The sequence below is a fragment of the Pinus tabuliformis genome, chromosome Q (assembly GCF_031772625.1).
Source record: "Pinus tabuliformis cultivar Carrire ecotype Pingquan chromosome Q, CPIR1, whole genome shotgun sequence".
NCBI classification, from domain to species: Eukaryota; Viridiplantae; Streptophyta; class Pinopsida; order Pinales; family Pinaceae; genus Pinus; species Pinus tabuliformis.
The window spans coordinates 459,830,836-459,853,526 of NC_142296.1; the positions used below are offsets into that span (position 1 = coordinate 459,830,836).

The 22,691-nt window shown below is 36.9% G+C and overlaps 1 pseudogene; it reads left to right on the top strand.

Moving 5' to 3' along the window:
• Nucleotides 1–459: 459 nt before the first annotated feature.
• On the top strand, nt 460–1,938 carry LOC149220186 (protein NODULATION SIGNALING PATHWAY 1-like; annotated as a pseudogene).
• The last annotated feature ends 20,753 nt before the right edge of the window (nt 1,939–22,691 follow it).

Genomic DNA, 22,691 nt, shown 5'->3' on the forward strand with positions numbered 1-22,691 from the left:
CATGCAAATTCTAGCATAGGAGACAATTTCCTTTCCTGGAAGTGGACCACTAGAGAAGACACCAACTCTCTGAACTACTTATGAAATTTGTTTTACTATTTTTCATATGAGAGGGTCATTCACTGGAAGAGGCTTTGAATAAGACAATTATAACATTGGAGTATATTTACTCTCTTGTTATTCTTATATTTATGTTGATCTTCCAGGATTATTTTCTGATTTTGAGTAAATCAAAATAACTTGAAATTAGATATGTTGCTCCTTTCCCTTCTAATTCCCCTCACTTTAAAGATCTACATTATGGATTACATGGTTCTAGGTAGATGATGGAGAAGAAGTCACTATTGATATTTCTTCTACTAATTTTGTTGTTCATTCCACAACTTTGAAAAATAGATTTCTTATGTGCATTTTCTTATAAAACCAAAAATGATTAATTTGTTTCTTTGTTGAATACAAAATGATGTGGAGGATTCTACAATATAACCAAGAAGAGAAAAATCATTAGAGTCTCAGGTGAATATACTAAAGGAAAAATATGGAATGACTTTGAAAAAAATGCATCCTCTCCCCACACAAGAGAGAGTTTGGGTCATGGAAACCACTCCCAGGCCCCAGAAACTAAGTTTTGTTCATGGTGAAGAATCAAACAATCAATTAGATTTGGAAGCCACAGGCAACAACAATAGCAATAGAAACAACAAAGGAAGATAAGGTGGATGCCATAATAGTCCACCTAATCTTCCCAACGAATCGATATGGGTTGAACAACTACTAAACTCTTGTGTAGTGGTTATAACCAACAATAACATTGTTCGCATTCAACATCTCATATGGGTCTTCCATGATCTTGCATCAATCTCAGGTGATGCGAACCATAGGCTTGTAGCACATGGGCTGAGAGTTTTCATTGCTGAGATCATGCATCCCAACGGATATCTTCCTTGCTCGAAATTCCTCTCTGCAGATCGAAAGTTGTTTCATAGGGCTCTCATCAAGTTTCATGAGGTAAGTCCATGGTATTAGTTGTTGTACACCATAGCCAATAAATATTTTCTTGAAGCCTTTGAAGACAAGACCAATAAATCTCTTCATGTAATAGATATTGGTGTTTCTCATGGAATACAATGGCCCACATTCATGGAGGAATTGGCTAGAAGACCACCTGGGCCTCCTAGTCTCCAAAGGCTAACTATCATATTAGACACTCTTGGGGAACCCTTTTCAGCTGGAACTCCTTCCAATGACTTCCCTAACCATTTAAAGAGGTATGCAAAGACTTTGAATCTTGATATGAAATTCAATGTCATTGCACAACCCCTAGATTCCCTTACTAGTGAAAGCCCTAGGGGTCAAAGAATACAAGGCATTATCTATCTGTGCACAATTTCACCTTCATCAACTCTTAGGAGAGGTATCGGACAAAATTGAAGTAAAAGACAATCAGTTAACTTAAGTTCACTCTCAGGACAAGTTCATCAAAATCATAAAGGACCTAAATCACCAAGTATTTTTCTTCATTGATATTGATATAGACCATTCTCTCTTGATTTCATAGAATGATTTAAGAACTTTGTAGATCATCTATGAATATTATTGGATTCCAACAACGTATGTTTGAATGGGAAAGAGTGCAAGGAGGGGTGCATGGTTGAAGGCGAGGCTGGCATGGGGTTAGTTAATAATGTAGGATATGATGGTGCTTCTCGTATGGAGGGAAAAGAGATCCAGTTGAAGTGGGTCACTAGAGTTAGGGAAGGGGGATTTGTGTGTCATATCCCTAGTGACAAAATAATTCATTGTGCAAGAGCCATTTTTCATAAACATGATTCAAATTGGGAGATGCATTTGGAGGATGGGTATATTTCTTTGTGTTGGAAGAGTCATCCTATCACCTTTTTCTCTTTGTGGAAGCCATCTTTGAATGAACCTACATGAGCAGACTCCTTGTTTCACTCATATTCTGCAAATTTATGCATATTTATGCATATTTTTTATCATTAAATTCTATATTCTTGTTTCATACGTATCATACATAGAAATGTACATAAACTTTGGTGCCTTGAATTTGAATTTTTGGTCAAATTCAATGCTTATATTTAACTAATAGTAGAAAGGATACAAATAATAAATAAAAAATGAAAATTTCATCTATTTATCATTTGATGCTCAATTAAAATCATCGTGTTGTAGTTTTACATAAGAACCTTAACATCATTGTTGATTTTTTTACGTTCACCCTATATACACAAGTGGTAGTCTACTTGTTATATGTTTTGGAGATTTTATGGGCATATTTTCTAATACACAAAATCCAACAGGGATTTATTCCAATTATATGTGAGCAAATTGATCTCATTCAAACTAGATAATTTAGCTTTGGTCAATGTACATGAAGAGAGAACTACAACATTTTATCCTAGTATAGTGCAAAAACACGATGACTCTGCTTTCCTACTATTAGCACACATGCTCCAGGACAAAAAAATAATAGTAACAGAGGGAAAAACTACAACATACTTCTCCAGAAATAATTCTTTGGGTGGGAGGATACTAAAAAATAAAGGATTATTTCTTGACTCTGTATTTGGATAAGTAGTTTCCACATGCATCATCCACTGAGGATGCTCCAAAAGTGAACATAAAAGATACATAAGAAGTTGCGAATCTTTGGGAAGTTTCAGAGTCCATATTTTGTTTACTTTGTTATAAAATTCTCCTCTTCCGTCAAACTCGCACACATGTTCCTTCTGCAAGTTCTACACATTTTTCCATACAAATTAGAACTGTACTTTGGAAGTTACCACTTGATTGAGAAAATCAGCAAGGCAGACTCGTATTACTCAAAATCACATTTAAATATGTTTTTACCTTTAATATGTTGTACTGTGTAATCTTCAAGAACACTACTTTTTGGTAACAACCCCTTAACCCACTCTCCTTTCATTAATTCACACAACCTTTGATGCTCAGTCACAAGATCCAAACATTCTTGAATAAGAGGATTGAAAGGTTTCTCTTTTGGAGGTTGGAGGCCTAGTAAAGATGGTTGTGGAGCTACATTCAATATAGAAAGCAACACAAAATAATTATAGATACAAAGAATACAATTTCAATAGAAATTATTCAAATATGTTAAATGAGGTGGAGCTCATGCATGCAATCAAGAAAAGGACCTAATTTGGATTTCACAGTTTTGAGGAAGGAATTCCCACATTAAATATTGGTTGATCCTAAAAGTAATTGCACAAGGAAATAGGGGCTTGGCAGGTAGCAGAATTGGCTAAGTATTGGCTTGAGAAAGTTTGTTAGGCAAAGATTTGATCTTACTTGTGCATGAATTGTTCTTGTGAGAACGAGCTTTGTATTATCACTCAGATTTCTGATTAATGCAATAGATAGTCGAGGTCTCGAGTAGTGGCTTTCCCTAGAGAAATTATTGTGTTATGTTCCATTGATTTTCTTCCTCTTGTTCATTATTGTTTTCATCGATCTATTGGTTTCCACAATTTAAAGAGTAGAGTATATTCTTGTCTTGTGTTTTAGTACATTAGATGAGTTGTGAATCTACAGGAAAATCTACATGTGATAGGGAGTGTCAGTAAGTTTTAGGTGTGTTAAGGAGGGAGTGACAAGGTTATATGCTATGTAGTGCCAAGGCATGCTAGATTTCCAGGGCATGTCAGGTAGTGCTAGGGAGTGCCAAAGCATGCCAAGGAATATAGGGGTTGCTAAAATGTGCCACATAGTGCCAAGGGATTGTTAGATGTGTCAAGTGTTATGTCATGTCAAGATGTAAACTATGTTTCTCAGTTGTTTTATGGCCACGGTTGGACGTGAGCCTTGACATGGTAGCTTGTAACTTGTTAAGTTGGATGGTTGAAATTATACATGAGTATCCTAAGATGAGTTATAGTCAGTTCTTAGGTGAATAAGGCATAATATAGGTTTAGTAATTATAACTTGGTCAAGTTGTTATAGTTGAGGCAAGACTTGGTTGGGTTCCCAAGTTGCAAAAAAACTAAAGGGCGTTATAGATAAGGAGTGTCAAGGCATGCCAAGGAATGAAAATGCATGCTAACATATGTTGAAAATTTCCAAAGCATGTTGAGGAATGTTAGGGAGTGTTAGGGCATCCCAAGGGAGAACTAGGTCAAAATACACCGAAATGAACAAGCAAATGTGTGTGCCAAGAAGTGTTAATGAGTTCCAGGTGTCTCAAGGACAAAGTGTGTTAGGAGAAGGTCAAAATAGGAACTGTCGAAGGAAATCCTATGGTTATAATTATAAGGGGTTGGTCAAAGCAGTTTCAGACAAAGGGAGACTTTGGGTTGGGCATAACATTATTTTACCGATGACTTGGCTCGGTTCCCGAGTCGCAAAAATAGTAAATCTATCTATGAGGGCATAATAATTAGGGAGTGCCAAGGTGTGATAGGGAATGCCAGGAAGTACTAACACATGCTAGACAATTCCAAGGCATGTTAGGCATGCTAAGACAAGCCAACTGCTAAGGCATGCCAAGATGTGTCAGGTGCTAGGGTGTGGTATGAATGCATGTTAGGGAGAGTTAAGGCCAAGTGCCAAGGAAACACAAGGGAACATAAGTTTCAAATGCATGGAAATGAAGTGTTAGTGAGTTCTAGGTGTGCTAAGGAGGGAGTGACAAGGTATGCTATGTAGTGCCATGGAATGTTAGAGTGTTAGGGAAGCATAACAAGATGTGCCAAGCGCTAAGGTGTGACAATGCATGTTAAGGAGTGTTAGGGAGTGTCAGGGAAACATAAGGGAGAACTAGGTCAAAATGCATGGAAATGAATGAATAAGAGTGTGTGATAGGGAGTGCCAGTGAGTTCCAAGTGTGTTATGGAGAGAGTGACATGGTATGCTAGGCTATGCTAAGTCATGATAGATTTCTAGGGTGACATGTAGCCAAGATGTGCCAGGTGTGAGGGTGTGTCAACATGTGCTAGGAGGTTTTAGGGAGGGCCATGGAAACACAAGAGGTCACTAGGTAAAATTAATGCATGTAAATGAACAAATAAGAGTTTGTGACAGGAAGTGCCAATGAGTTACAAGTGTGTTGAGGGAATAGAAAGGTATGGTAGGCAGTGATAAGGCATGCTAGAAGCTAGGGAAATGTGGCAAGATGTGTAAGGTGCTAAGGTGTGCCAATGCATGCCAGGGAGTGTTATGGAGTGACAAGGAAACAAAAGGGATCATTAGTTTCAAATACATGGAAATGAATGAATAAGATTGTGTGACAGGGAGTGTTAGTGAGTTCTAGGTGTGGCAAGGAGGGAGTGAAAAGATATGTTAGGTAGTTACAAGGAATGTTAGAGTGCTAGGGAAACATGCCAAGATGTGTCAGGTTCCAAGGTGTGTCAATGCGTGCCAATGAATGTTAGGTAGTGTCATATAAACACAAGGGAGAACTAGTTCAAAATGCATGGAAATGAATAGATAAGAGTGTGTGATAGGGAGAGTCAGTGAGTTCCAAATGTTCTAAGGAGGGAGTGACAAGGTTATATTCTAGGCAATGCCAAGGCATGATAGAGTGCCAGGGAATGTCAGGGAGTGCTAAGGTGTGCTAGGGAGTTCAAATAATTCCAAGAAGTGTAGGGGATGCTAACACATGCCACATAGTTCTAAGGGATTGTTAGTTGTGCCAGGTGTTATGGCATGTCAAGATGTAAACTATGTTTCTTAGTTGTTTTATGGCCATGGTTGGACGTGAGCCTTGACTTGGTAACTTGTTAAGTGGGATGAGTTGAGATTGGACATGAGTAGCCTAATATGTCTTATAGGTAGTTCTTAGGTGAACAAGGCATAGTCTAGTTGTTGTAACTATAACTTGGTTAACTTGTTGTAGTCGACGCAAGACTTGGTTGGGTTTCCAAGTCTTAAAAAAAGTAAAGGTAGTTGTGAGGGCATGATAACTAAGGATTACTAGGGCATGCCAAGGAATGAAAAGGAGTTCTAACAAATGGTAGACAATGTCAAAGGATGCTGAGGAGTGTTAGGGAGTGCCATGGGAACACAAGGGAGAACTAGGTCAAAATTCTTGAAATGAAGAATAAGAGTGTGTGCCAAGGAGTGTCAAATGAATTCCAGGTGTCCCAAGGATGAAGTGTTTCAGGAGAATTTTAGAATAGGACTTGCAAGAGGCAATCCTATGGTTGCGATAAGGCATGGACAAAGCAATTTCAGAGAAAGCGATACTTTGGGTTGGGCACAATATTGTTTTTCTAATGAATTGGTTGGGTTCCTATCTATGAGGGTGTGACAACTAGGAAGTGCCAAGGTGTTCTATGGAATGTAAGGTTCCCAAGTCATGTAAAAATGTAATGCTAACTATGAGGTCACGACTGCCAAAGTGTGTTAGGGAAATCTAGGGCATGCTAACATGTGCCAGATAGTGCAACGACATGTCAAACAAGCTAATATGTGCCAAGTGCCAAGGCATGCCAAGATGTGCAAGGGTGTGAAAATGCATGCCTGGGACTGTCAAGGAAACAAAAGGGAGAAAAAGTTAAATTTCAAGGAAATGAACAGATAATAGGGTTAATAAGTCATCAATTTACCTTTTCCATGAGGGCCATGCTAGGCACACCAACACTGGGTGCCAATAGGTGCCAAGTACCAAGTGTTAGTGCATTCTAAGTGCCAAATATTCCTCCATTTATTCTCATATACTTTCCAATAATTGATCTCAAATAAATTTAATATTAAACCATGCCAAATCATACCAAGTCATCTCAACACATGCCAAACATGCTAAGACTTGCCAAGTTCCAACACATGTTAAGTGTCAATGTGTGTCATGGAGTGTGATGCATGCTATGAAGTGGAAAAGCATGTCGAAGAGTGCTAAGGTGTGCTAGAGAGTGCCAATGCATGTTGAGGAGTGTTAGGGAGTACTAGGAAAACACAAGGGAGCACTAGGTCAAAATGCATGGAATAAAATGAATATGAGGGTGTGTTAGGGAGTGTCAATGAGTGTTAACTGCCATGCCAAGGAGGGAGTGACAAGGTATGTTAAGCACTAGTATGACATGTGAGGGAATACCAGGGTATGTTAAGAAGTGCTAGAGTGTGCTATGTAGTTCCGGGATTTGCTAACATGTGCCAAATAGTGCTAAGACATGCCAAGACATGCTAGGTGCTAAGACATGCTAAGATGTGCAGGGTGCCAGAGTATGCCAATATGCGTCAAGGAGTTTCAAGGAAACAAAAGGAATAACCAAGATTATATGCAAGGAAATGAACACACAACAGGGTTAATAATTCAGAACTTTATCTTTTTCAAAAGGGGCATGCAAGGCACACTAATAATAGTTTTCAATACATTCCAAGCACCAATGTGTGCCAAGTGTTAATGTATGTCAATGCAATATTATGCCAAGGCTTTCCAGGGATGTTAGGGACTACAGGGCATGCCAACACATTCTAGGGGAGTGCTATACTATGATAGGGCATTTCATCATGTGCTTGGGTGTCCTACTCATGGCAAGATGTTCTAGGTATAAAGATGTTCCAGGTACAAATATGTTCCAAGACATGCGAGGTGCCAAGGAATTTTAGTGTGTGCCAAAGCATGCTAAGGTGTGTCATGAGTGTTGAGGAGTGCTAGGTATCTCTCATTAATAGAATTGATAGATCTTGATTATGTATTAAATAATACAGTTCCAACACACTAGTGGAACTTTATCTAAAGGGAATTTTCTAGATAATAAACCTAATAGAGACGAATCATGTGTTGACTCATAGGAAAACTATAGTCTTATTACTTGAGGTAAATGATATGCACTAATTACTTCTTAACAAATTGATTGAATCTAACCACTATGGCCTTGGACATATAATGAAAAGGACTCCACAACGATGGCCTTAAATCATTATCTTTTGACAAAAAAATAGTAACAGGTACATAGAATCGTCAAAAACTCATTGGAATGATCAATGATGATGAACATTTTTTGACTGTCACCAAAAGTAACCAAAAAGAGCATTGGTGAGGGTCAGTAAAATATTGTCACTAGAAGTGTCACGAAAGAGAGAAATAGTGATGGGCCTTTAACGACCCTCACCAAAAGTGTCACCAAAGAGAGAATTAGTGACGAACCTTTAACAACCCTCACCAAAAGTGTCATTGAAAATGGATTTGGTGACAAACCTTAAAGGACCATCACTATATACACTTACCACAACGTTTTTTTAAGGACCGTCACCATATGCGACATTGGTAACGGACCTTAAACGCCCGTCACAAGCATGACCCTCACCAATGACCTTTTTACTTGTAGTGGTAGCTTTATTGGATATGGTGTTAATGATTTTGGTTGTTTCTTTTATGATTGTGAAAAACACAAAATCATTAGGAGTAGAGAAGTCATATTCAATGAAAAGGTTTTGTATAAGGATCAGATGCAGGAAAAAAAATAGGAAATAGAAAAAACAGAATACACAGTGCTTGATGAGATCATAGAAAAAGTGAAGGTGCTTGAAAATCATAATGATCAAGAGCCATAACAACAATAGTTGCAACCACAATAGCAAAAATCACCTCAAACACCTGAAAGTGGTGTTAGAATATCTACGAGGATAAGTAGACCCCATGAGCGAAACTCTCCTTGATTATATTATGTGTTGTTGACTGATTTTGGTGAACCAGAATGTTATGAAGAAGCAGTGCAGGGAGAAACTAGGAAGAAGTGGGATAAAGCCATGAAAGAAGAGATGGACTCATTAGTACATAACCAGACTTAGGACTTAGTTATGTTGCTTGTAGGTAAAACACATTGTAGAATAAATGGGTTTACAGGTTGAAGGAAGGAGATGGAGGTAGAAAAAGGTATAAAGCTAGACTTGTGGTGAAGGGGTTTGCACAAAAAAGGGTATAGACTTTGATGAGATATTTTCTCCTCTTGTTAAAATGACTTCAATCAGAACTATTCTAAGTCTAGTAGCAGCTGAAGATTTTCATCTTGAGTAGTTAGATCTTAAGACAACCTTTCACCACAGGGATTTGGAGGAAGAAATATATATGTAGCAGCCACAAGGATATGAGGTAAAAGGGAAGGAGAAACTAATGTGCAGGTTGAAGAAGAGCTTGTATGGCTTAAAACAGGCTCTAAGTCAGTGGTATCTAAAATTTGACAGGTTTATGTCTGAACAAGGTTATATTAGATGTCACTCTGATCATTGTGTTTATTTGAAAAGGAAAAATGATGGAAGTTATATTATATTGTTATTGTATGTAGATGACATGCTTGTTGCAGGTTCTACCATGCAAGAAATAAATGTATACAAAAGAAAATGGGCAAACTTATTTGCAATGAAGGATTTGAGTGCTGCAAAACAAATCCTTGGTATGAGAATAACTAGAGATAGGAAGAATCGCAAGTTAACATTGTCTCAAAGTGAGTACATACAAAAGGTGTTGAAAAGATTTAATATGAAAAATGAAAAACCGGTTAGTATACCTTTGGCTAGCCATTTCAAACTAAGTAAGGAGGTGTGTCCCAAGACTCAGGAAGAAATGGTTTGTATGTCTAAAGTTCCATATGCATAAGCAATTGGAAGCTTAGTGTATGCAATGGTCTACACAAGGCTTGATATTTCACATGTAGTGGGAGTTGTAAGAAGGTACATGAAAAATCCAGGAAAAAAACATTGGATGGTGGTGAAGTGGATTCTCAGGTATTTGAGTGGTACCACAAATCAAGCATTATGATTTGGTGGTTCAAACATTGCTTTATAGGTATATGTTGATGCAGATATGACGGGTGATACAGATAACAAGAGGAGAACCACAGGGTATGTGTTTATTGTAGGTGGAATAGATGTCAGTTGGGTTTAAAAACTGCAAAGTGTTTTTGCACTCTCAATGATAGAAGTAGAGTATGTTGCTGATATAGAGGCTAGTAAAGAAATGATTTGGTTACAAAGATTTCTAGATGAATTGGGTAAGAAGCAAGAGTTGGGCAGGTTATACAGTGACAACCAGATTTCCATACATCTTACAAAGAACTTTTCATTTCATTCCAAGACTAAACATATACATCTCAATTACCATTTCATACGATCAATGTTGGAAGATGGACAGTGGAAGCTAGAAAAGATACACACTAGCCAAAATCCTGCAGATATGTTAATAAAAGTTGTAACCAGGGAGAAACTGAGATTTTGCTCGATTTCAATTGGTCTTCAAGTATGATGATGAAGATGAGAAAAAAATAGGTCCAAAGTGGAGTCATTGTAGAGGAAATGAAGCAACGGTGGAGTTGCTATAATCAATTTCCAAGTGGGAGATTGTTGGCTATGGAGTCTGATTATCTTCTTTATTCAGAGGTATTGCCACATTGGACTCTATTTCTTAATGTAGCAGCAACTCCGCCTATTCTTTTCGCGTTTCTAGGGGGTCCAAGGGGGGTGACAATGATTCTTTAGAGCCCCCCCCCCCCCCCCCCCCCCAAGGGGGATCGAGAGCATTGCCCTTGAAACTAAAAGTAGATTTAAAATTACCTTGTAAAATGTTGTAATTTCTAGTCAATCTGGGCCATTCATTATGCGGAAATTTGATGGTAGAAGTTATGTTTAATTTAGAGTTTTTTTTCCCTAGAAGGCAACCTGTAACTATATATGAGGAAATTGTATTGCGGCTATGAAGATGTGTATTCTGAGTGAGAAAGAGAGAGGATATTGTGTGAGAGAGAAGAGGGAATTATAGTGGATCTATTGTAGGTTTTATCTCTTCATTTTGTTGGATAATATAAAAGGAAGGACTAGTTGTTTCTCCATGGACATAGCCCAAATTGGGTGAACCACGTATATCTGTGTCTCTCTTGTTTTATATGTTTTCTATGTTTATATTTCTGCAATATTTTATGTGTTCCATTGCTCTGCAATATATAATTTTCTAACATTTTGAGACTTGCTAGAAAGTATAATAGAAAACCAAAATCTTCTGGACATTCCTCCAAATAATAGGAAGTACACGTGGAACAACAAAAGGATAGGCTAAAGCAACATAAAAGAAAGGTTGGATCAAATTTTAATTTAGGATAGCATTATAACCAAATACATTTCAGTGATATAAAAAATTATCCATTCTTCTTCATCAAACAACAAACTTGTTGTAATCATCTTAGGGATATTGGGAAATTTGGGGCCTCTCCCATTCCAATTTTTCCCATCATGGAACAACAAAGAAGTAGAAAAACAAATTATAGCAAAAGCATGGTCACAGAAAATTATTGGATCTCCAAACTTCGTTTGGGAAATAAAACTAGCAGTGAAAAAGGATTTAAAAGTTTGGGCAAGTTCAACCACAATGAAACAAACAACAAGAAAAAAGAATTTGAAAAAGAAATGGATACAATACAGTAAAGGAAAAAATACATGGAAGAAACAAAAGAAAGTCAGGTTAAGGAGAAAGAACTATTTTGGGAAATCTACAGGAATAACAGAAAGGATGAAGAGGAATGGAGACTCAAATCCAAGAGCCTATGGATACAAGTCGGGAACAAGAACATGACTTTCCTTCACAACACAATGGGGATGAGAAGAATAATAAACAAGATCAACACTCTAAAGGGTGAGGGAGAACATGAAAGCAATGGGCAAGAATACTTGAAAAAGGAATCACACACCCATTTCAGAAATATCCTAACAGTTGATCCATTAACTCCTGATTTTGAGAACTTCATTAAGCACATCCCAAAAAGGACGTCTAGAGAATTAAACTCAGATATTTTAAAAGAGGTTGTAGAAAGCGAAATCCAAAATGTTATTTGGAGTCTCTAACCTAACAAGGCTGTTGGTCCAGATGGATCCTCAATAGCATTCTACTGACTCAATTGGGACATCATAAAAGAAGATCTCATTAGAATGATCATAATGTTTTCCAGAAAAAGAAGATAGGTGGATACACAAACTTGACATTCCTAGCCCTCATTTCAAAAGAACCTAACCTTTCATCCTTCAGTCGATTCCGACCCATTTCCTTGTGCAATTCCTCATATAAAATCGTTACCAAAATCCTTACTAACCGCCTAAAAGCTCTTCTCCCCAACCTTATCTCTGAAAATCAAGGCGGATTTGAGCCCAATAGACAAATAATGGACAATATCATGATTGTCCCAAAAGCACTGCATTCAAGTTTAGCAAAAAATGAGCAGGGCATCATCATACAACTCAACATGGAAAATGCCTTTTATCGAGTTAATCAATCCTTTCTAGGAGTTTTTCTTAAAAAAATTGGCTTCTCTGAGGAATTTATAGAAATCATAAAATCTTGTACTGTTGGCCCATGGATAGCACCCCTCATCAACAGAAGACCAAGTGAGTGTTTTCAAAGCCCCAGAGGACTGAGACAAGGTTGCCCTTTGTCTCACTTTCTCTATATTCTTGTTACAGACTCATTGAGTAGATATCTTGAAAATTGCAGAATTGATCGAACCGTAACTGGTCTATCTATAAGTTCAGCAACCAAAATCATAAATCATTCCTTTTTTGCATATGAGACCCTCCTAATGAGGGGGGCATCTTGCATAGTTTCCTGAAGGTTCAAAAAAATCCTAGACAACTTCATGAAGGTCTCAGGAGGTCTTCTTAACGATAAAAAATGCAGAATTTCTGGATGGAATGAACCATTCTGAGCTCTTCAAAGAATTGCACAAATTTTGGAGATCCCCTTCATATTCGATGGAGCCACTTCTTATATCTAGGCCTACCCATATTAAAAAAAATATGAAATCAAAATTATGGATCAAATTCATTGAGAAAATGAAAAGAAAGATCCAAAAGTAGGGAATGATTTGGTTAAATCTAGCATGTAGAGTAACTCTAATCAAATCGTTGTTGTCAGCTTTGCCTATTTATCAATTTGCAACAATTTTAGCTCTGGAAAGTATCCACAAAAAAATAGAATTAATCATAATGAGCTTCATGTGGCAAGGAAGAAAATCAAAAACAAAAAAGTTTAGTCTTGTAAAATGGGATCAAGTAACTTCCCCCTATGAGAATGGAGGAATTTCAATTGGACTTTCAGGTCTTATGAATCTGGCCCTTTGAGCTAAAATTTCCTAGAGACTCATTACTGGGGACTACTACTGGTGGAAGTAGGTTTTGGATAAATCACTCTCACTTCTCCCTCCTCTCAGAAAGAACTCCAATCAGGCCTTGTACCCAAGTGTGGAATCTTATCAAAAGCATCCTACCTCTCGTCAAGAAAAACACCTCAAGACTACCTGGGAATGGTCATGAGATAAGCGTTTGGAATGAAAGCTTAATGGGAAAGCAACCTTTAGCTGACCTCCTAGAAATTCAACGATTAAGAAGATGGATGAGTACAAAATGGCTTACCTCAGTTGAGTCAATTTCACAATGGCATCAAGATGATAATACATGGAAAAATTGGAATGCTTCCAATCTCTCTTGCAATCTAAAAAATTAGTGGGAAGTACTAATTTCACATCTTAAAGGAGTTTCCCCTATCAATAAAGACACCTAGGATTCCTTCATTTGGGATCCTTCTAAAGCTTACTATATAGTGAAGTCGGGATACATGAAACTCCAATAGCAGCAAGGGAATCATGAGTGGTCCCCTTAAATTTGGTGTGGAAAGTTGAAATTTTACCAAAAGTTAAAATATTTATATGGACCCTTCTTAAAGGAAAAATTCTCAATGCTGAAAGCTTAAAAGAAAAAAGAATTTACGGACCCTCTTGGTGTCTAATTTGTCACAACGCTGAAGAGAGAATTCAACATATTTTCCTCGACTTCTCATTTGCAAAAGAGTGATGGACCTTGCTGGCAAGTCCTTTGGAATCAATTTGAACCTTTCACGTTCATTCAACAAGTTCTATCTTGCTCTCCCGGATGCGGGTGACATCACCGCCTATGCCGCGTGTTGAGGCAGTTAAGAGGCATGTGGCTTGTCACATGGGCCTCTGGCAGCCCGGACAAGCCACGCCATGCCAAACTGCTCGAACCTTAAATTCGCCGGAAGGCGATGCAATTGGTATTTTCGCAATGTCTCGGGGGGATGGGAATGTCGTTTGGCTGTCTCGTCTGGAGCAGAGGAGCGTTGGAGGAATGTACAGGGAGTTGCAGGCGCCATTCAATGCGCTGCAACATACGAGGAGCAAGGCGGTTAATAAGGAGGCCATCCTTACCGCTCAGATGAATCACAAACCAGTCGAGTGGGTAATTGCTTGGGATTCTGACAATCCAGAGGAGTGGGTAATTGCTTGGGATTCTGGAGGTATTGCTGGAGAGGCAGGCCATAGCCATATGCCGAGGGAGAGACTTAGGATGTGCAGTCGCAGAGGCATGTCTCGAGGGCGCTCAGGCTCCCAGAGGCCTGAAATCTCTCCTTCGTCTTCACTTGAAATCACCTCTGAGCAAAACAGGCCTCCAGGCCGTAATGCCAGAGGCAATTGTTGGGGTATGCCGGAGTGTGGCCATGCGGAACATCCGGCCATTCGCTACAGAATTCCCTGTGCCTTTGCTAACAATACTCTCATAGTGTCTGTTACTGTGGAGCATTGCAGCAGTGTTCGGGGGCGCATGGACACGGTGACAGTTCCGCGGGTCGATATGGAGACTCCCACTGTGGATTTCACGCGCCCGGTCCAGAAGGATGAAGCTGGCCCCAGCGAACTTGCTCGCAGAAGCTCGAGTCCGGGTAGGGAGCCTATGCAACGAAGCTCAGACAAGGGCAAGGGAGCTGCGGAAAATCTCAAGGGACCTGCTTCTGATGAGCCGCATTCCACGGATGAAGATTAGCGCTGCACTCGCCAAGTCTGGGAAGCAAGGGATGAATTCCTCTGACCTTTTCATTTTCAGTTCTCTGCATTTCTGTCATCTAGCTCAGGACGGTAATCTCTGTCCATATCGCCATAGTTTCAGTCCACGCGTCGTCCATCATGTTCACCATGTTGTCCATCATCCACCGTGTCATCTCTGGAACTCTTCGTGTCGGTCACAGCATGTTACGTGTCGGTCTCAGTTTGTTATGTGTCGCTCCTCTCAGCATGGAAGTAATGTATATGATCTTCGTTGAAGAAACAGGGCTTTGGCCTAGCTGTAATTTTTGTAACATTTTTGACTTTTTTGTAATATAAATAGATCAGTTTTACGGAGAAAAAAAAACAAGTTCTATCTTGCTAGGGGAAAGATTACCTGTACTCTCTCAAGAATAAACACATCATCAAAAGATACTGGACTAGTATCCCCTCCTTCCTCTGCTAGCAAATCTGGATTGCTAGGAATCAAGAAATCTTCAATAATCATGCTCCTGAAATAAGAAAGTGCTCTCCAAAACATGGGGATTAAATTCTGAGTTCCTTTCAGCCAAAGTTACAAAATCAATTGATTTTAATCAGCTACAATAGGAGGAATGAATCTGGATCTCCTATGCAAACAATAGACCCAATCCACAAACCAATCCAAAAAAGAAAGAGACCTATGCAAAGTGGAAAATCAGACTTAAAGAGGAAGATCCCATGTTATGGATGAATGCCCTCAAAAGGTCATTCCTATTCTTTGATGAAGCATCTAAGTCAAATCCTGGGAAAGCAAGTGCAAGAGGTGTTCTAATTGAATAAGGCAGTCAAAATTCCATTGCCTTCAAATGGGGATTGGGCACAACTTCAAATAATAAGCTTGAGGCTTATGGCCTCCTCTTGGGAGAAAAATATTTAAGAAAGAGAAACACTCTGAACCCAATCATCTTTAGAGACTAAACTATCCTTATTCAAGCCATGGTTAAGAAGACCAACCCAAAAAAACACAGCATTAAGTCAAGTAACAAAAAGGATCAGGCACCTCCTAATTAATCTAGGACAGGTCAGCTTCATGCACATTCTAAGGGAGAATAAATAATAAGTTGGCATTCAAGCCAACAAGGTTGTGGCATGGCCTCCTGGAGAATTTTTCATTATAAATGACTCTTTTCACCTCCCAATACCATAATATTTCCACCTTCCATCCAATCTAATCAGTGTCTTTTCATAATCTGGGTTGGCTTACCTCTAAATCTACTACTATCTTATCAAGTCTGACCCATAATCCTCCTCAAATCCGTATTGATCTCATTCTTTGGTCAAGTTCATTCTCCAATACTGGCATCCTCCCTTATGAATCCCATGACTCCCCTCCCTCCCCTCCCATCATGTTATCTCCTCTTATCCCTCTCAACTATTTATCCTCACTCTTTCTTGCTTTTTCCCTCACTCCTTTCCGCAGTGTTCCTTCTCGCATTGTTGCACCTCTGGTCTCCCTCTCATCTCTCCTCAACCAAGCTCCTCATGGCATTTTCCCTTCCTTCTCTCTTAGCCTCACTCCTCATGCTTGGTTGCAACTGGTCTCTCTATTCGTTTCGTGATCAAGAAAAATCCATTGCTTCTTTTCTGCAACCCTTTCTCTGTTATTCTCCCATATTGCACATCCTCAGCATCCTTCTCCCTCTTTGTTTCATCTCCTCCATTGTCGATTATCTCTTCCCTCTTCAGCTCAACGGACTTCTTCGGCCTCCAAGTTCATCATCAGCTTCTAAGGCCATCCACTGCATCAAAGGTCATCTACAGCAACAAAGTGATTATGTATCCATTAGAAACAACATATAAGAATGACAAGTGTGTTTATTGTAGAGAAAATAAATTCATGATCGATCAACTTCGAGAGATTATCAAAGACATTCGTTTCCAAGAAAAGAATGAAAGCTCTCTCCTCCTTATCAAACTCGCCAGTTAGAATTCTAAAATTGAATCTCTCAAAAACCGTTACACTCACTTGGAGGAGTCCATTGCCTACCTGAAAGGAATTCTCCTCAATTAGATAGGAGAGAACTCTGGGCACCAAAGCAATAGAAACAAGTCAAAGCAAGAACATTCAGTTAACCAAAATTAGGGGCTTTCAACAATTCTATTTATGTTTTGACTAACTTCAGCAGTTTTTTTATGAATTGCAAATCTAATGTTTTCCTGTTTTAGTTTGTAAGAATTTACAAACAGTCTATAATAGGCAAACTAGGAACATATGAACTCAGTATCCATGTTGATTGGCTCCGTGCTCTTCTGGACTTCCTTCTCAGCTTGGCTGGTGCCAAAAGCTTTGTAAAGGGACTTCGTTCCCACATATTTTTTTGAATGAAATTTAATACTCGATTGTGTTAAAAAAAAGGGAGCACGTGTAGAGTCCAATCTTACAAAATGAACAATGACAACTAAAAAAATGGAATTATATACATGTATATTAATGCACATTTATACAAGCTAGTAATCAAATTCAATTAACAAGTTCATTTAAAGGTGAACCTTATTCACAAAAAATAAGGAAACTAAATCCCATGATTCCTAGAAATTGGCCTATTAAATGCATTAATGATGATGTTGACTTTATCAACTTTGATTGCCTAGAATGATGAGCATGTTGATTTTCACAACTAGAAGATCTTGTTCATGTGGCTATAAAATTTGAAACTAAGATGGCATGGGTAGTTTAATTTCGATTTGTCGAAAACATAATGTGAATTGAATGTTTAGGTAAGAGTGAAGGAACATTGTAAATGGAGTGCAATTTTCACTCATAGTAAAGTCCAATAGTGACAAGATGCAATCACTAATCACAGGTAAGGAGTTGGGTACAACAAGGCCAGATGAGAGATGATTGTACATGATTTTTATTTCACTTAAGTTTGAGAGGGGCCTGTTGTACACCAAAATCATGCTAAGGCACAAAACAACTATGAATGCTCTGTAAGTTGAATGATTTCCAAGGGACATCTAATTTAAGACATCTTATAATCCATTTTGTTGTCAAAATATTCCATTATATATACATATTTCGGAAACTAATTCTTCTATCTTGCATAGACATAGCCCAAAAATGACAAAGAGTTAAGGGAAGTTCCCTTGGTTGTTTCATACTTAAATTATACAAAGACTAAAAATATTATCTAAATTAACATATTAAGTTGTTGAAAAAAAAAATTGATACATAATTATAATGTAAAATTTTAAAAATTATAATGAATTTATCGAAAAATATTTCTTAATAATACTAAAATCGGGATTATAACTAACTTTCAATGCACCAATCTCACATTATAAAATCTCAATTTTACTTGAACACTTTCAGTGCACAAACCTTATATTATAAAAAATGAAATATCATCTTAAAATATCCTTATTTTTTTTTTGTTTTTTACTTGATATGGCTAGGCAAGTTGCTCAATAAATGACATTCCATTTATCCCACATCAAACCAAAGATTTGAAAGAAAACTTGTCTTTATTGCATAAATTTATCCTAAATACAAAGTTCACTAAAGAGCTAAGGAAAATACAAAGTTCACTAAAGATTTAAGGAATTAATTGTGTAATCATTGATAAAACAACCTAAACATCATATCATTTAAAATAGTGAATAATTTCAAATTAGATCGAGATCCAGAATACACAAATATTGCTCTACCATATATCTATTACTAATATAAAAATAGAAATAGAATGACATCATCAAATATCATTATGGCTTGAGTTGTAAGAGCATATGTGTAGAGTCCAATCTTAAAAAAAGAAAAATGACAACTCAAAAAGAATGGAACAATATACAACATTTATACAAGATAGTGATCAAATGCAATTAATGAGCTCATTTTAGGCTTAACATTGTTCACAACAAATAATAAAACTAAATCACCTAATTCTTAGAGATCAACTTATAAAATGCATTGATGATGGTGATGAGTTCATCAACTTTGATCCCCTCGAATGATGAACATGTTGATTTTCAAAACTAGAAGATGTTCTTGACATGGATATAAAAGTTGAAACTAAGATTTCAAAACTAGAAGATAGATCTTGTTGATATTAATAGAAAAATTAAAACTAAGATTGCATGGGTAGTTGAATGCTGATTTTTCAAAAGCACAATATAGATCAGGTGTTTATGTGAGAATAAAGGCACATTGTAAATGGAGTGCAAGTTGCACTCTCATAGGAAAATGCAATAGTGACAAAATGCAATCACTAATCACATGCAAGGACTTAGGTGCAACAATTCTTGATGAGAGATGATTTTACATGACTTTGATTGCACTTAAGTTTGAAAGAGGCCTATTGCACACCAAAATCATGTTAAGGCTCAAAATAACTATGAATATTTTATATGTTGAATGATTTCCAAGGGACATTAAATTTAAGACAATTTATAATTCATTTTGTTGTCAAGATATTCCATTGTAGTCTACAAACTAATTTTTCCATTGTAAATACATAGTTTGCAAACTAATTTTTATATCTTGCATAAACATAATAAGTGATAAGGAGTTAAAGATAATCCCCTTCGTTATTTTATACTTAATTTATACAAAGACTAAGAATATGATCTAAATTAATTTATTAAATTGTTCAAAAAAAAAATTAATACATGTTTATAATGTAAAATTTTCAAAATTGTAATTAATATATTGAAAAATATTTTTTATAATATTAATATCCCAATTATAATTAACTTTCAATGCACCAAGCTCACATTAAAAAATCCAAATTTTATTTAAATACTTTCAATGCTCCAATCTTACATTGTAACAAGTGAAAAAGCAACTTAAAATATTCTTATTATTCTTTTTTTTTTTCAATTTAAATTATACTAGTGCAGCCATATATATATATATATATATATATATATATATTAAATTGCCATAAATTATAATAGGGATCAATCCATATAAAGCATCAAAACACTTCATACGTTTTGAGTTGCTAAAAAAATAAAAATAAAAACTTCATTTAAAATTATTATTATTTTTATTATTATTATTCTTATATTATTAATGATAAAAATAATTAATATATAAGTTAAACATATATACATTTAAAAAAACATGTGACACAATTCTTAATATGGAGATTCAGCCCCACTTTATGGTGGAAAAGCCTATGGTGTAAATACAATAACATGGACCAATACCATGTCTTATAAATGCCACACGCCTAAAAACCCATAACTAATAATAACACTTGTTCATATGACATTTTTTTAATTAATAAATCTAATTAAAAGAGGGAAAAGAACATAATTACTTTGGAAATAATTATCAACTTTTAATTTTATGTATACTACTAAAGAAATTAGAGAATATTCTATAAAAATTAAATCCATCTACTTAATAAACATTGATAATTAAATTAAAATCCTAAAAACTCTATTCTAAAATAAACGTACCTATCAATATAAATATCTTTTATATATAATATTTTAATTAATATTTTTTACTCATAAATAGTATACAATTTTTTTTTATAAAAATTCTTTAAATTACATTTTTATTAAAATTTACACATCAAATTAATTAAAATTAATTATCAATAAATTTCTATTCATTTTTTAAAACCGGTAACCTACACTTAGAATCCAAACTTATGAAATTTCTTATGTTAAGATGTTCGTACAAAAAGCAAATATAAAGTTCTTTATACTTCAAAATATTTTTATTGAGGTTTAAAAAACTCTCGTTATATACTTAAAAATCCAAAATTATGAAATTGTTTATGTGAATTTCTAATTAAAAAAGTGAATATAAAATTCCTTATATCAAAGTGATGTTTCTCTGGCTTTAATTTACTAATTTATTTATTATATTGATCAAGTAAGAGTATGATCTTCTATTAATCTAGCCAACAATACATAATTTACATGTAGCCACACCCGCTCTGTGAGAGTTCAACAGACGGCAGGGCAGGAAAAATCTGAACCACACACCCAAAACCATGAGAAGCTTGAACAAGAAAACCGGTGAGATCTAGCCAAACACTTTGGGCAAAAAGCAAGCAATCGACCATATGGTCATATTGATGTGTACCAAATGAACCTTGAACTCCTTGGAAGACGGGTCCATAGAACCAAGGCCCACAAAAATGCCACAAATGACCCGCCGAGGGTCCACAAGAATGCCAACAACAAACCACACTTAAAACTTTCTTACGGACTCGACGAAAACTTAAGGCCCAGCACTCTAAACTCTTTCAGGTCCAAAACACCAAACCAACTAACACGAACAAATCTCCACCGTTGATCACCTGACTTGGATCCGATGGTCTTTGTAGATATCGGGCGGACAAGTAGCGCGAGGGTTAACCACCTGATGAGGGCAGTTTTCTCTCACCTCCTCTCTGCAACGTGTCGCACGAAGAGTGGAATCGGGGGCCAACCTCAAAAAACCAGAAACCACTTGGACCCCGCCCAATATACCACTTGTGGTTTTTGAATTGCTCATCTCATAGAAAAGCATGCGCTCTCTTTTCGCCAAGCGGAAATCGTTAATCCTGTCTGGCGGGCAGTTCTTGAGCCTTTCTCCCATATTCTCTGTCAAACACCATGTAAGCAATATAAAAATGGATGACCAAACTTGTGGTACTTCCCAAGTTAGTCCTTTCACCACCCGACCGAAAGAAAACAGAGCTTTAGATTGCAGCCAAAACCAAAAAGGGTAGACGGTTTAGGGTTCTCCATCCTCCCGCTTGTCTCTTGAACCCCTTCGATCCATCTTGCTAATCCATAGCTCCATATCTATGTTCACCCGACAGAGACAATCCTCCCACATTTTTCCTGGAGGTAACAAATCCCAAGCATGCCGAGAATCCTTGTCCTTATTGGTGACTCCTTCGTTCGCCAAACAATCCGCTAACATGTTAGTTTTTGTTGGGTCCCTATAATACTAGTGATTACCCCATTACTATTGTAGTTATACCCCTTATTTATATTGTTGTGCCCCTATTACCCCCATATTGTTATTTATGTGCCCCATAGAATCCCTCTATTGTTATTTTTGTGGCTTTATATTATTATTGTTAGGTCGGCTGGATTATATTGTGACTCCATAGACTCCTATATATAGAAAGGAGGTTTTGTCATTTGAATCATCCAAGAATTGTTCATTTTATGTAATGTAAAGGAGGTTGCCCCCTCGAAGAGGCTGAATTCTAAGGTGTTGATCTATCTTTTCTATCTTTTCTTGAGCTGGTTTCATAACATTTGGTATCAGAGCTTTGAATTCTAGGGTTTCGTTGCTCCAAACAGATCATCGTGGCATTTTCGCTATAACTTTTTTTCTGTGACGTTTCAAAAGTCGCAAAAAAAACCTATTTGAGAAGAAATCGCGCTGAACCTTGGGTCTAAATTTCAGAGCTTTTCACGCAATATTTGCGGAGATATGATCTGAGGAAGTTGGTCTTTTTGCAGACTCCTGAATTACATTCAAAACAGGTGACCTAGGGAAAATCGTCATAACTTTCTCTATGGGGATTAGATTGAAATTTCATAAGAAGATACAGAAAGAGGATGGACTTTAGTTTTTTTATGTGAGTTTCACATCCAAAGGTTGAAATAGTGACTCGTGGCACGTCGTACAAGTTCACTCTACTGAACTAGTCTAAAAGCAAGTCACTGTGGGAGATTTCACATAACTCTTCCTTGGAGAATCCAATTTGGGTCAGACTTGTGGCATTGTAAAGAGGACACAGAGGGCTACTATAGATCACAAATTCAGAACTAGACAATTGGAAAGTACAGAGATACATCAGAGGCAATATCGAGCTCCTACAGAGTGAAAAAAGGTGTGTAGCTTTTCTTAAATTTTTTCTTAAGCTTGGTTTGAAAATTTATTTTGAAGGAATTCAA